Source organism: Cygnus olor, chromosome Z (genome assembly GCF_009769625.2).
Source record: "Cygnus olor isolate bCygOlo1 chromosome Z, bCygOlo1.pri.v2, whole genome shotgun sequence".
Classification (NCBI taxonomy): domain Eukaryota; kingdom Metazoa; phylum Chordata; class Aves; order Anseriformes; family Anatidae; genus Cygnus; species Cygnus olor.
Genome location: NC_049198.1, coordinates 64,974,885 through 64,990,609, shown reverse-complemented (window position 1 = coordinate 64,990,609; position 15,725 = coordinate 64,974,885). Strand labels below are relative to the sequence as shown.

The 15,725-nt window shown below is 45.3% G+C and overlaps 1 long non-coding RNA gene across 1 annotated transcript; it reads left to right on the top strand.

Moving 5' to 3' along the window:
• The first annotated feature begins 4,913 nt into the window (after nucleotides 1-4,913).
• Nucleotides 4,914-11,164, top strand: LOC121061493. Its single transcript, XR_005815126.1, has 3 exons — nucleotides 4,914-5,354; nucleotides 10,008-10,648; nucleotides 11,086-11,164. It is a non-coding gene; the product is annotated as an uncharacterized LOC121061493 (long non-coding RNA).
• The last annotated feature ends 4,561 nt before the right edge of the window (nucleotides 11,165-15,725 follow it).

Sequence of the window (15,725 nt, the reverse complement as noted above, 5' to 3'; positions counted from 1 at the left end):
GTCACTGCAAGGGGCCTGCGGTAATGACTTCCGAAACAGAACTGAATTATGTCACAGTGGCGCTTTGGAACAGCTGCCTCCTTCGTGGCCACACAGCCCGTCCCAGCGCACGTCGCCCTCCCGCTCCTCCAGGGAGCCCCCCCGCCGCCTCAGCAGCCCCGCGGCGGATGCCCCACGGCGGAGCCGCGGCAGCCGACCCGCCCCCGAGGAGCACGAGCCCGCAGCCCTCCCTCCGCCCGCGCCGCATCGGCGGGGGAGCGGCGCCGCCAACGGCCGCCAACCGCCGCTCAACGGCCGCCACCGCCGCGGGGGCTTCTGGGGTGAGTGTGAAGTTGTGGCAAGAGGGATTTCCTATTCCTAAGGTGACCTGGTGGACACCAGCTTTCCTAGTAAATTGCTGATGTTGCTGAGGAGGCAGCAGTATCAAAGCCCTTGTTGATGAAGATGCAGCAAGTCTGGGGAGGCTTTGGCATTTCTCTGCAATGCTGCTCCCTGATTGTGACCCGACTCAGATTCTGAATGAAGCAAAGCAAGCTAGAGGAAAGCTGTATGTCCAGGTAATTTTTTTTTATTATTTTTTCCTTCTTCACTTGTAAGAAAATCTAAATCTTTAAACCATTTGTTTGCAGTATCCAAAACTCCGTATTATAGCTGATCTTCATCTCTGATCTTAAAAGCTTCACAGGCCAAAAGAGAATTGAGATGAGGAAGGAAATAGAGAATGCTGATGAATATTTCCAATTACCACCTGTAACTTTTGTGAAAGGATCAGGTGCATTTCTGTAGTGGTAGAAGGTTTAGTTGGAAACACTTCATAAATCCGTCAAATACAATTCATTTTTCTCAGTTAGAGCAATCACGTTGTTTAGACTACCGATAAGGTATTTGTCTGTAGGCAGCTGCCAACCTGTACAGCTAATAAAAATTAAGCTCTGAAAAACAAACAACAGAACAAACAAACAAAATCCGTACACATGCAGTTTATTGAGTCCAAGTGTCTCATTTCAAATCTCATGGGTTTAAACAAGTTTTGGGTGACTCCAGGGCTGGGTTCCCAGGGAGACTTTCTTTAATTCCTGGCAGATCAGCCATAAGGACAATACAAGGCCCTGGTTAAAGACAATCTTTAGGCTGCTTCTAGATCAACAGTTTACTTGGTTATTCCACGACCTCATCTCCACTTGCTTAGAAGTTGTGAAAATTGGAAGTACACTTAGTGTTTTTCATTCACGCTGTGTAAAATTATAAGAATTTTCACTGGCTATAAAAACAGAAATGACAAAGAGACCCTCCTCTGGGTCTTCAGAATGCTCACAAGGTCACCCAGACTGGCTAAGTAGAGATGCTCTAGTATAGATTGAATATAGATGCAGTATAGATGGTGGTAGAGATGCTCTAGCATAGACGTGACGCACTTTGACAGCATCTTTTCTCTGACAGCAACTTATGTCGTGGTTCTTCACATCAAACCAGAGCAGTTTCTTTGCCTTCAGAACCTGCAGACTGACCTCTCGTGTGTACCTGTGGTGGATTGAAGGTAATGTTTGTAACACACACTGATGCTGTATTCACTGTAACTTTCAGAAAAGAGAGCAAGAAGCTAACCTGCATAGCAGTTTCTTAGGTTTCTGTATGTATATATATATATATATGCATATAAATATATATGCATATATATTCAATTATTTTTTTACTCATTTAAAGATATCTTTTGTTCTCTAAAATGAATCCTCTGACTGTTACTAATGTATGGGACATACCTTGACACTATAATGGTGTATAAATACTTTTCATCTCATCCTTGCTATTGTTACTGTATTTAAAAAATAATTGTGAATATAATTACCTGCTTTTATTCTTTTTTTTTTTTAAAAAAAGCATATATATACGTATTCTATTATAAAATCCTATAAAAAGCAGTGAACTCAAAAGGAAAGAGAAACCAATTTTAATTTCTAAATTAGCTATCTAATCCTGATAGATTCACTCCCTTCCAAATATAGCTCAACAAATGAAACAGTAAAAATTCACATAATATTTCTTTTATAACAAGATTTCATTGCACAACAGTTCTTTGCCTAACCCTGCAATAACCCCATAGGCATTGCAATTGCTTACTTGTTCTTCTCCTTAACTTGTTTTTAGTGTTTACTTTTCTAACCTATCCTTAATGTTCCAACATTGGATTTATTTACCTCCTTAGATATCAAGAGAATAAGGCATTTGCTTCATAGGACAGTACTTTGATGCTTTCCAGGGCTAATGGCCAAAGTTCTCAAAGCCCTTTTCATCAGTGATTTATATATTTCTCAATCTTCCCATCTTCGTTTAGAACTCTTAACTTAATTTAGGTATTAGGTGAAAAAGACCCCCAAAACCAGCTGAAGCCATATCAGACATAGTAAGGACATGCGCCTGTTAGCAAGTAATTCAGAGTGATCCCATGGTGTACTTTAGGCAGATTTACTCTGGTCCTCTGGACTAAGCATCCCCAAGGGCTATTTCAAAGCTCTCTGAATGATCTGTCATTCTCTCTTACACTGTAGTCTCCATTAGGAAAGGGTAAATAGTCATTGCCCATGTGGAAAGGAACTACTCATTTAGTTGTTTCTAACCAAAATCTCTTTATTGTGTTCTATTTACAGAAACCACTTGGCTAGCCAAACTAAATCATTGAAAATGGAAGCAGTGGAACTACTTCAAAACCGTGCTTCTGCTTCTAAGCAGAACTGTAATGTAGGTGGGGACATAGCAAGAGGACATGTCCAAGGCAGGGTGCAATTGAAAACCACCTGTCCAAGCCACAGAAAGAAGTCAGCGATTCTCAGTTTGAGACTGTTGCTTGACTAGTAACACAGCAGCTGGAACGCTTATGATTACTGCTGATGGATTCCCATGAATCAGCCAGTGATATCAGCTACGAGAACAACTGAAGCCATTTGAAGTTACGCTTCTCCCTGTTCGGCATTCAAGTTTGTGAAAGACAGGCGAAGAGAGGAGAAGAAGAGAGGAGAGGAGGAGAAGAGAGGACAAGAGGGGAGGGAAGGGGAGGGAAGGAGAGTGAATGAAGAGAAGGGAAGGGAAGGGAAGGGAAGGGAAGGGAAGGGAAGGGAAGGGAAGGGAAGGGAAGGGAAGGGAAGGGAAGGGAGGGAAGGGAAGGGAAGGGAAGGGAAAGGGAAGGGAAGGGAGGGAAGGGAAGGGAAGGGAAGGGGAGGGGAGGGGAGGGGAGGGGAGGGGAGGGGAGGGGAGGGGAGGGGGCGTGGGAGGGGAGGGGGAGTGGGGAGGGGAGGGTACTGAAGGGACATGTAGGGTAGTGTAGGGTAAGGGAGCGTAGGGGAGTATAGGGGAGGGGAGGGGAGTGTAGGGGAGGGGTGTGTAGTGGAGTGTAGGGGAGGAGAGTGTAGGGGAGTGTAGGGGAGGGGAGTGTAGGGGAGGGTAGGGGAGTGAACTGTAGGGGAGGTGAGTGTAGGGGAGTGTAGGGGAGGGTATTGTAGGGGAGAGGAGTGTAGGGGAGTGTAGGGGAGTGTAGGGGAGCATAGGGGAGTGTAGGGGAGGAGAGTGTAGGGGAATGTAGCGGAGGGGACTGTAGAGCAGTGTAGGGGAGAGCAGGGGAGGGGAGTGTAGAGGAGGGGAGTGTAGGGGAGGGGAGCATAGGGGAGGGTAGTATAGGGGAATATACGGGAGTGTAGGGGAGGGGAGTGTAGGGGAGTGTACGGGAGTGTAGGGGAGGAGAGTGGAGGGGAGGGGAGTGCAGCGGAGCGTAGGGGAGGGGATCGTAGGGCAGGGGAGTGGAGGGGAGGGGAGGGGAGGGAGGGAATGGTAGGGGAGGGGAGTGCTACCCTAAATAAAATGGTCAAATAAATGACATTTTGGATCTGGAGCCAACTAGTTTTGTTGCCATTCGTTCCACAACCTGATTTATCACTGCAGTCTTTGTATTGCACAGTGCCATTGATGGTTTGGCATGCACAGAGGTGGCCGAGTATTTTCAGAAATAACCTTCCCTAATAACTGAATCAAGACTTTTGCTGTAATGCAAAAGATCAGGTGACTGATTAACATATGGATGGCAGCTGAGCAGGGGAAACAGCTTCAAAACTTCCAAATGTTTTCTTTATACAGAACTACAACTCCTTCTGTGCTCTGCGGTTATGAAAGTTTCTGTCACCTACTTAGTAAGCAGAAGCAGTAAAGTGGGATTTAGAAGACCCAGCTAGAGCATAAGTGCCAGTTAGAGGAAGCAATCATTTATAGTTAGTCCAGTGTTTGAAGAGAGTTTATCCGGCTTTCCAAGGAACATATACTAGTGCAAAGCAACCGATTTATCTGACTCTCCAATGAAAGAAAAGGAAGTGCAAAGCAGCAAATGCTTGAGAGAGGGAAAGAGAGATGCAGCTCAACTGTCTGGGGGGAAGAAGGCAGTCAGCTCTTAACAGATTATTTGCCATCTAATTTGTTTCTCAAAACCGTAACATTTATTTAAGACAGTAGCATTTTACTACATGTGGTGCTAATGGAGGTTAAATAAAAGACACAAGGGCAGCAAAATCCCTCACTTGCTTCTCACACAAGGACAAAACTGTTACCTGAGAGAAAAGCAGATCAATTTCTCAAATCTCACAGCACTTTCTGACACCATTGGCTACGGGTTACCTCTTAAGTATTTGAAGATTTCAGTAGGGCTGACCGATTGAGATGGGGATAGGTTTAAATCACGCTTGTCAATGTGCTATTAATTTGGAACCACAGTCATTTTTTTCCCTAGACCTGTTAATACGCTAGGCAGTCCCAGGAAGCGTAAAACTTTGAGCCGTGCTCTCCAGCATTTGCATTCTGCACTTTCCGTAGGTTCTGTATTCTGTCCTCAGAATTCTAACAATCTCCTCAACAGCATACAGACACAAAATCCACAGACCCAGATAAAACAGCCTCCCATCTGGTCGTATGATTGTCAGACGTGCATTCTTTTATATTAACCGGTTCTCAGCATTTTAGGATAGATGACTACCCAACACTGAACTGTCGCAAGTTTCCACACTGAGACAGCTTTGTAGAAATAAGAGAAAAAATTCATTACAATTGGCCCAGCATGGAATTTATTTTTAAAAAGGTTGGTAGAATATACTTGTAGGCTTCAAAACTAGCACATCATCATTTGAACGCTCCTTCATCTACATGATATTCTCCAGAAATACCAAACTTTTAGTCCTGGTCGTTATAGCTAATCAGTCATATTAGCTAATCAAAGTAGCTGATCAGTCACTTGAAGTCTGTTCTGAGCTCTACAGTGTTGGTCAGCTACTGACTTGTGGAAGTCAGACTCTATCTATAACCTCGGAATGGTTATAAAGCAGGTATGTTTACTCGGCGCTGCGCACGCACGCTGGCCGCAAGGGGGAGAGCTCCACCTAACTTGCACACCAACGGTTGCTGCCAGTGTGCTTCTGTTAGTGGGACAAATCCGTCTTCATTTCACTTCCCCATAAGTCTCTTGCATAGTCATCAGGTCTCCGAAGAATCAGTCAGGTGGGGTCCCGTCTCTATTCGTATGGGTACTGGAGTCCTTGGGTGGTCGTTAACCAAGAGGTCGTTTTGTTGCATAATTCTCAAAAACCCCATGAGGTGTCATCTTGAACTACCTTATGTAGGTAGTTTTCAATATACGTATATAGGTCTTTTCAAATACGTATATACATATATACAGAGAGAGATCATTCTCAATTCGTCCTGCCTCATTTACACACATACAGCAACTAATATTTATTCAAGTGCATACTTCCCCTTGGGAGGCAAATCAAAGGTCTAGTGCCTAAAACGTTCTTATTGATTTGTTCTAGTTGCTTGCCCAAAACTATAATATGTTGTTGCAAATATTGGTTTCCTGCTTGCGTCAGAGCTTCTCCTTTGTACGGCATTCGGTAAGGCCTGCCATCCGATGTCTCAAAAGGGGCTTAGTTTTACCAATACATATTGGTTTCTTGACAGATTTTACACATCTGTTGTTTTATCAAATGGTTCATGGTTTTTCACTTGGCCACTTGCCTGTGGCCTATACGGAGTGTGTTGTTGCCAATCGATCCCCAGCACTCTGCTGACTTGTTGGGTCAGTTCTGCAGTCAAGTGTGGTCCCCGCTCAGATGACATTACTGAGGGTACACCAAAGCTCGGTATAATTGCATTCAACAATACTTTGGACACTTCTCTGGCTTTGTTAGTTCTACACGGGAATGCTCCTGGCCATCTGGAAAAAGTGTCTGGTAGTACCAATAGGCACCTAAACCCCGCTTTTCCTGGGAGTCCGAAAAAATCGATTTGCCACTGTTTCCCAGGAACACTTCCCTTCCCTATTGTTCCTGTCTGGGATTTGATTCCTGTCTGTGGTTACTTTCATGCCTGCCTAACAATGGTATACAAATTAGGTCCTATCCATTTTCTACTCAAAAACTGTTTTAATAGTTCAGCTCCCCAGCATGCTTTCTTATGTCCTCCAATTACCATTCAATATCATACGGTATCACAATTCTCCCATCAGTTATTCGTGTTAAACCTGTAGGTAACACTTTCCGTTTACACCTTCAATTAATTGCTTTTCGATCTTAGAATATTCTGCTTCATTTTCTAAGACTTTTGTTGATGCCTGGCTTTCTGTTCCTGCTACTAGTGCCAAAATTTGACTCTCACATGCCCGTTCTGCTGCCCCTTTGGCTTCTGCATCAGCCAATCTATCTCCTCTTTCAATATCAGCATCCCCTGTTTGATGTCCTTTACAGTGCAAAATGGCAACTTTAGCTCTTCTGCATGTTTAACTGAGGACGATAAGAGCCCTCTCGCCTTCCAAATTGCCCCACGTGCATGCACCACACCAAAGGCATATTTCAAATCTGTCCAAATGTTAATTCTTTTCCCTTTTGCCAGCTCAAGAGCTCTTACCAAGGCGATGATTTCAGCCTTTTGGGCTGATGGTTGTTACCGCATATCCTGGGAGGTGAAGTCCTTGGCGGACGAAGGTGCTGCCATCTATATACCAATCCTTTGCATCTTCTAGGGCTGGTCGGCTGGAGTATACCGTGTCCATGGTCTTGATGCAATAAACTCTGTTACTAAGGAAAGAGGCTGGGTTCACAGTATTAACGCCCCCCAAAATTTAGTAAACTACTAGTCCATTCTGCACATTCCTTTTCTTCTTGAGGAGCTATCAACATGCCATTTACATATTGCAAGTGTCCCCTTTCCCTGACGGGGTTTTCCAAGCCTCAAGATTACAGGCTAGTTGGTTTCTCAATATGGTGGGGCTATTCTTGAACCCCTGTGGTAACACAGTGCAAGTAAGCTGAGTTTTTCGTCCTCTAGTAGGATTTTCTCATCCAAAGGCAAAGAGTTTCTGGCTTTCAGGTGCCACGGGCAGGCACAAAAAGGCATCCTTTAAATCTAGTACCGTGGACCAAACTTGACTCTTTTCTGATTTTGTCAAAAGGTTGTAGGGGTTGGCTACTACAGGGTATAAATCTTTTGTTATCCTTTTGTTGGCCCTTAAATCCTGAACTATACGATAGGTTCCATCTGCCTTCCTAACCGGGCCTATATGGAGTATTATATTCTGACTCACATTCTACTAATAGTCCATATTTAAGAAAGTTATTGATTATTCCTTCCATTCCCCTTCTGTCTTTCACCTTTAGTGGGTATTGCTTTTAGCATACCTTGGGAGCATTTTCCTTTAAATCAGTTTTTTTTTACACGCACGACATTCTTTGCTCCCCAAGGTATTCCTGTAGCCCAGACTCCCACACACACTTGGTTCGTAATTACACCCATACAGGGAGTCCTATCTGGAGCTTTCTCTGGACTCGCCAGGGATAGATAGACTTCAGAGCTTAAGATGTTACTTCGATTTCCATTTGCCCTTGTTCAAAAGAAAGTTTTGCATCCAATTTTTCCAGCAAGCCCCTTCCTAAGAAAGGCCTTAGCAAATTGGGTAAGTATAAAAATTGATGGAGTCCCATCATTTTTCCCCAATTTCAATTTCGAGCATTGCAAAAAAAACGCCTTTGCCTTTTGGCCAGTTGCTCCTACTACATTTACAGACCTAGCGCTTGTCCAGAATCAAGTTTTGGATTAACACGGAGAAAGCAGCTCCCATATCCAACCTAAAATCCATGCCTCTCTCTTCATTCCCTAGCTTTCTTTCAACCACTGGATCTGCTAGGCTACATGCCCCAGGTCCCCAGCATTCCTGCTCTGACTGTTGCAAGTTAATCCTGCAACCTAAGACAATTTCTTTCTGATATCAGGGGCCGACTGTCCTAGAAAGAGGCTAGCCAATTGCCTCGGTTTGTCTTCCGAAGCCAGGTCCAAATTGTTTGTTTTTTTTTTTTTCTTCATTGCATTTCAAAGCTGGTCCAAAAATTCCATAGGGGTTTCTTTTGGACCTTGGTGGAACAGATTCTCGATTCCCAATTTACCCAGATTTGGGGATTTACCAGAGACCCCACAGGGCTCACACCCGCCATTTTGGTATCCTCTTTCCCTGCTCATTCAACTGCAAACAGCTCTGTCAAATACTACATGCCACGCCTTTAGCACCTTCAATAACCCTTCCAATGCTTCTTTTTATCTTTCTCCAGCCTGTACTTTCACCAAAGGCTCAGTCAGGGGCCAACTCAATTCCATACCTTCTTCCCTCCAGGATGCTGAAACAACGTATCAGTATACAACATTTCATCCCATTCTCCTCTCTCCTCAAAAACAGCACTCATTGCAAGATAGTGTTATAGGCGATTGATCCATAAAGTGGCCATTTAGCTCCATCCTCAAGCTTGTATAGTGGCCACCCTTGACTGCAATACTTGAGGAGAGTCCTCTTGCTTTCTGCGCCCCCACTTCCGACAATATCCTTCCAATGTGCCAGTATGCACCCAAGGGGGCTTTTCTTTAAAACGTCTTTGTTCTGGCTATTGCCCATCTCCTTCATTTCCTAGCCCCCTTTATTTATCATTTCTATTCCTTATTAGTTACTGTCCCTTGTTTCAATTTCCACGCAAACCTTTTATTGCAGGTTTTCACCGTCTTCTCCCAATCTCCTTCCCAAACCTCCCAGTTCTTTGGGATTAAACTTTTCTTTCCACATGCAACCTTTACGATTTCAGATTCTTGATGGGCCCTGTCACAATCCTGTCACTAAGTCCACGGGACTTTGGGAAAACACTTGGGGCTAGACAAACAATACCACCTTCTCTCACAAGACTTACATTTCAACAAGACCCAAGCTGAGCGCCAATTTTTCTCATGTCCTCCGTCAGTAAGCCCCCACACAAAACAAGGCATCACTCCTACCTGTCCGTCAACAGGAGGCTTTAAAAAGGGATTGGGGATAGGTTGCTCCCAATCTAAGGCCACTTCCTGTCCGCTGGCGGTTAAAAAAGAACATAACCGCAAGTCACGACTCCCACCCACTTCACAACAACACTGTGTCTCTAACACACGCACCCTTACACAACTACTTTCAACACAAAATACCCGGACATTTACAAATAAGACGTACAATTATTACCACTCCTGCCCTCCAGCAGCTGCAGATATGACCCAGGTAACCCTGTCACAACTGTGAGGGGCCCGCTTACCGTACCTTCTCCTGCTTCTTACACTGTCACTAGCAGGTCCGTCCTGGCTCCCAACACGGGGATGCAGCGGTGACCTCGGATTTGCTCCACCTGCTCCCCACATCGCTGGCGGCCGCCCTATCGCTCAGCAAATGCCCCCGGCCGCTCTGCCGGTCAGCCTGTAGGCTACCCTCCTCCCGGACGCGGACTACGCCGTGCGCCAGACGTCTCTGCGCGGTTCACCAGCGGCCCCGCCCAAGCGCGGGCGTCCCCTACGGCTTCCCGGCCCCCTTTGTTAAACATCCCGCTTGTCCGCGGCTTCGGGAGGTCGTTGTCTGCTCCCGCGGGGAGCGGCTGGGAGCGGAGGCTCCTCCGAGGAAAATAAATAACTAAACAGCTATAAAGCAGGTATGTTTATTCGGCGCTGCGCACGCACGCCGGCCGCAAGGGGGAGAGCTCCACCTAACTTGCGCACCAACGGTTGCTGCCAGTGTGCTTCTGTTAGTGGGACAAATCCGTCTTCATTTCATTTCCGCCGTAAGTCTCTTGCATAGTCATCAGGCCTCCGAAGAATCAGTCAGGTAGGGTCCCGTCTCTATTCGGTTGGGTACTGGAGTCCTTGGGTGGTCGTCCGGCGCACTCTGGTGGTCGTCTGTCGAAGGGCAGAAGTCTTCCTCGCTGCTAATCTTCTGGCCTTTCCTGTCTTTGTCAGACTTCATCGGTCAAGCCAGTTCTAGCTCGTTCCATTATCTATGCATACAGTCTTTTACTCCCTTATCTTTGGGTCGTTAACCTACAATTGTGCTAGCTCAGACCTAGGAATCACCAGCCTTTATCTTGTTCCCTGTCTCACTACAGAGCTCACTCTAACATCCCTGGTGGAAGGAGAGCGCTTTCTTACCTGACAGGACTACTGTGCATGGCTGTCCTGTGTCTCCATTGATCAGACTCACAGGAAAGTAAACCAAATGAGGATGAAACAGCTTTACCTCTGGACGCATCATAGTATGTATTGAAATGGGACCTGTAAGAACAAAGTGCATTCTCAAGTGAGTCCTTTCCCATTAATTTCCTTAGTCACTGGGAAACTCTTACAGAAAATTCAGGCAAACAATTTCCCTGCATGGAAACCTCCTTTCGTCTGTAAAATGAAGCATTTATCCCGGGATATTCGGTTTTTCCACATGGTATAAGCCTTCCTGCTCTCACTGCCCTCGGTTTTTCTTTTCTTCCTAAAGTTCATTTCTCTGGCAAAGCAATGCAATCCTTGAATTAAGACACCTGTGAAAAACTTAAGAAACTTCCTGGTCAATAACTTTCTTCAGACAGTGTCAATGATATCACAACAACCCAGACTTATGTAACTTTTTCTTTAAAATATCTACCACAGATTCTGTATCATTTCCATGCAGACCAATCCTCAGCTTGATCATCTAAATTGAATTTGTTGCATATTAAACAGATTTTTTTATTATTTTTATTACAGCAGATGAAAAAACGCTCACTCTAAATCTTGCTGGCTTTCCACCACATCAGATTGACCGAGACACCCTGATTCCTTGTCTTTATTTGTTTTCTGCAGAATTCTCCTGTCTCTTTTGGTTCAAGTTCAACTGGTAAAAAGCTTTTCACTGGTTAGTACACTTAGCTGGCATCCATTTTTGTTGCTTAAGATAACTGTTTTCATATTTTTCAATAGAACGTTGCCGTGATCTATTTTGTAAAGTCTAGAAAACAGATCCCCTCCAAAAAAAAAAGAAAAAAAAAAAAAAAAAAACAAGATGCTTAGTCCTTTATAATAAAATACTTATTCATTTGGCTGGATGGAGGAAATTAAACACGGTTTGTATTCTATCCACGTAGACTGTACTCAGTAAAAGTTTATGTAAAATTCTTGTGACAAATGGCAGAATCCAGCTTGACTGCTCTAGGAGAAACCCAGTTTATTTGGCTGCAGCTCTTAGAACGCTAAAGGCTGCGTCTCTATTAGATGCTGGGATGGAGCAATAATGTAGTTTTGCAATAAAACTCCAGTAATCACATTTACTCCATCCAGTTGTAGTTTCAGAGAGGATTAGTGGTACTTGAATGAATGTTCTCTCTAAAGAAAGAGAAATTAAAGATCTGTTTCAGGTGCGAGATCAATGTATTGCAACCCCTAAAGGGGATATATAAAAACCCAAACTAATCACGGATAGGTTTGAATGAAATTTTGCAGGCATTTTTTGTCCAATGGCTCCAATTGAATCTAGTCCAAAGCTCCTATATGCTGGAACCACGTGATGAATATGTAAGGCCTTTAGCCTTAGCTGCTTTGATCTACTGATCTTCTCCAATTGGACTATATTACTTGTTACTATACCTCCGAGGGAACAGAACACAGTTTGGATAAATTCACAATCTAGAAAGAGCTCCGGCAGAAACATAGGTCTTCCTTGCTACCATCCTCACAGAAGGTGCAGCAGCCACAGGGCCACTTCAGTCATTCACTCACAGAGCACCAATAACAAATACTCATTGTCGTAATATTCATTTGTTGCAAAACTACATTGTTGCTCCATCCCCACATCTAATAGAGATGCAGCCTTTGATGAATAGACTTTCTTTAGTGTTCTAATAAAAGTCATTGCTTATTAAGTTTAACTGCTTTTAAAAAGAATACTAATCTGAGGTCTGTACAATTTGCAGCACAGTGGTTGACCCAGGTATCCTCAAGGGTCTGTCTGGAATGGTACTAGCTGGTAAGAGTTTTGTTTCAGATGTATTTCAGCTATGCCCATTGCCTAGCACAGAAGCAGGAGAAAATGCCTGTTTACTGTTCTAGATGTCCAACACTCAATTTTAATTCTTGAAGCTAGGAGTCCCGACAATCCAAACCAGATGCCCAGCCTCCCAATCTAATGCATGAGCAGAGGGGCTCTCTGAAACACCAGTATAGACTAGGTGAGAAACACCTTGAAAGCAGCCCTGTGGAGAAGGACATGGGGGTACTGGTTGATGAGAAGCTCAACGTGAGCCAGCAATATGCGCTTGCAACCCAGAAATCCAACTGTATCCTGGGCTGCATCAAAAGCAGCGTGGCCAGCAGGGCGAGGAAGGTGATTCTCCCCCTCTACTCTGCCCTCACGAGTCCAGGGTATGGAGTAGCACAAGAGAGACCTGGACCTGCAGTTGGTCCAGAGTAGAGCCACAAAAATGATCAGAGGTATGGAGTACCTCTCCTACGAAGACAGGCTGAGGATAGACTTAGGTAAGGAAGAAATTTTTCCTATGAGGATGAGGAGACACTGGAAGAGGTTTTCCAAAGAAGCTGTGAATGCCCCATTCCTGGAAGTGTTCAAGGCTAGGATGGATGGGGCTTTGAGCAACCTGGTCTGGTGCGAGGTGTTCCTGCCCATGGCAGGGAGGTTGGAACTTGATGATCTTTAAGTTTCCTTCCATCCTAAACCGTTCTATGATTCTATATGTTATGGAATATCCCTTTGGCCACTTTGGCTCAGATGTCCTCCTGAATGTGTTGCCTCCCAGCTTTTTTGCAACCACAGCCTCCTCACTGGCAGGGCAATGTGAAAAACAAAAAAAAAAAAAAAAGGAAAAGGCCTTAACACTGTGCAAGCCCTTCTCAGCAATAACTAAAACATTGGAGTGAAGCCAGGATTGCTCTGATAGCATTCTTCATGATCCAGCACAACTGACTGCTCTCGCAAGATCAGGTTCATTTCTTCTGAACCAGTCCGTATTTTGGAGGCTCCCGTTTCCTTAAAAATCTCCAAATTCTAACAAAATACATCATTCATGCTTCTGTCAAGTACACACGGATTTCTTCTGTTTTATCATGCACAGCGAGCTTAGGGAGACTGAATCTATACCTCAGTAATGGTCTTTAGAGCCACAAGGGAAGATGGAGCTCAGAGACACTCAGCTGAGGAAACAGTTTTATCACACGTGCAGGAATCAGTTTTGTTGTTTCAGAGTTAGCTTACTGTCTTTGTGAAGACCTCATTTCTTCAGCTTCTCCTACGTTAGACAAATTACTGAGTGGGAAGGCAATTAGTACTTAATGCTGTAATACATTAACCATTCCAAATCCAACAATTGTGATTTTCTCAGACATTGAGAAATAACGTAAAGAAAAGCAATGTAGTATGAACAGTAGTTTGCATTGCTATGGTTATTATTACCATTACCATTATTATTGTTACCGTATGTAAAAAAATAAAATAAAAAAGATGATCTACGTATACTGTTAAGATTTTTTTATTTTTAAACTTGCTAAAATGTACTTCAGGTGTAATGCAGTGTTGATTTTCTGTTATTCTATTTGAATGACGGTTTTTCCACCCTCAAAAATGAAAATTGTTATCGTGGAACATGTGGTCAAGAAGTGTGAGCGAGAAGGCCAAGAGCATCCTGGCTTGTATCAGAAATAGAGTGGCCATCAGGACTAGGGAAGTGGTTGTCCCTCTGTGCTCGGCTCTGGTGAGGGCCGCACCTCGAGTACTGTGTTCATCGAAGACATCGAGGTGCTGGAGCGTGTCCAGAGAAGGGCTCTGAAGCTTGTTAAGGGTTTAGAGAACAAGTCTTGTGAGGAGCGGCTGAGGGAGCTGGGGTTGTTTAGCCTGGAGAAAAGGAGGTTCAAGGGAGACTTTATTGTGCTCTACAGTAACCTTAAAGGAGGCTCCAGGGAGGTGGGGATCGTTCCCTTCTCCCAAGCCCCAAGTGATAAGACAAGAGCAAAAAACCTTAAGTTGCACCAGGGGAGGTTTAGGTTGGTTATTAGGAACAATTTCTTCACCGAAAGGGTTGCTCTGGTGGGTTTACGTGGCAAGGTTTTGGTAGCAGGGGGCCATAGGGGTGGCTTCTGTGAGAAGAATCTAGAAGCTGCCCCACGTTAGATAAGGCGGGGCGCTGCTGACCAGAGCCGAGCCAATAAGCTATGTTGTTTGCATCTCTGTGAGAGCATATTTAAGAAAGGGGGAAAAAAAAAAAAAAAACAAAAACAAAAACCAAAGAAGACTGCTTCACAGCAGCTGGGAGAGAGAGAGGAGTGAGAAACAGCCTTGCAGGCGCCAAGGTCAGTGAAGAAGAAGCGGGGAGAGGTGCTCCGGGCGCCAGAGCAGAAGTCCCCTGCAGCTTGTGGTGAGGACCATGGTGAAGCAGGCTGTCCCTCTGCAGCCCACGGGTCCCACATGGAGCAGATCTCCACACTGCAACCCGTGGACGAGCCCCCGGTGGAGCAGGGGGATGTGGCCTGGAGGAGGCTGCGGCCTGTGGAGGACCCCCGCAGCAGCAGACCCCGGGCCGGAGCTGCAGCCCGTGGAGAGGAGCCCACGCAGGAGCAGGGGGTCTGGGGGGAGCTGCCGCCCAGCCGGGGGGGACCCGTGCTGGAGCAGTTTGCTCCTGGGGGATGGATGGACCCTGTGGTACGGAGCCATGTGGGAGCAGTTCTTGAAGAGCTGCTGCCTGTGGGCAGCCCCCTCAGGATCAGTTCGGGAAGGATGGCATCCCGTGGGAGGGACAAAGGACTGGAAAATTTCTCAGAAGAAACAAGGTGTTTAACAAGGGAGTATATAGTTTCCTTTTAAGGCTTCCTGGGTAACTGTGCTTATTTCATATTCCCAGCTCGGAGGAAGAGAATTGTTGATTTCACCTTCTTTTTTCTTACAGGGAAATAAAAGGTCAACAGCTCTGAAAGTAAGAGGAATGTATCAGAATCAAGCTCTTTTTGTCTGTAATCCTTTCTTAAGGAAAAGATTTATCACACACCTTCCACAGATGTATGGTAGCAGAGAATAATTTGTGAACTACTCTAATTAAAGTCAACTTGGGGATAGTGGCACTTCTCTAATTGTTTCTGAGACATACGCATTAGCAACAGAGAGTGTTCTGTTGTCATTGCAAGGGGCCTGCGGTAATGACTTCCGAAACAGAACTGAATTATGTCACAGTGGCGCTTTGGAACAGCTGCCTCCTTCGTGGCCACACAGCCCGTCCCAGCGCACGTCGCCCTCCCGCTCCTCCAGGGAGCCCCCCCGCCGCCTCAGCAGCCCCGCGGCGGATGCCCCCACGGCGGAGCCGCGGCAGCCGACCCGCCCCCGAGGAGCACGAGCCCGCAGCCCTCCCTCC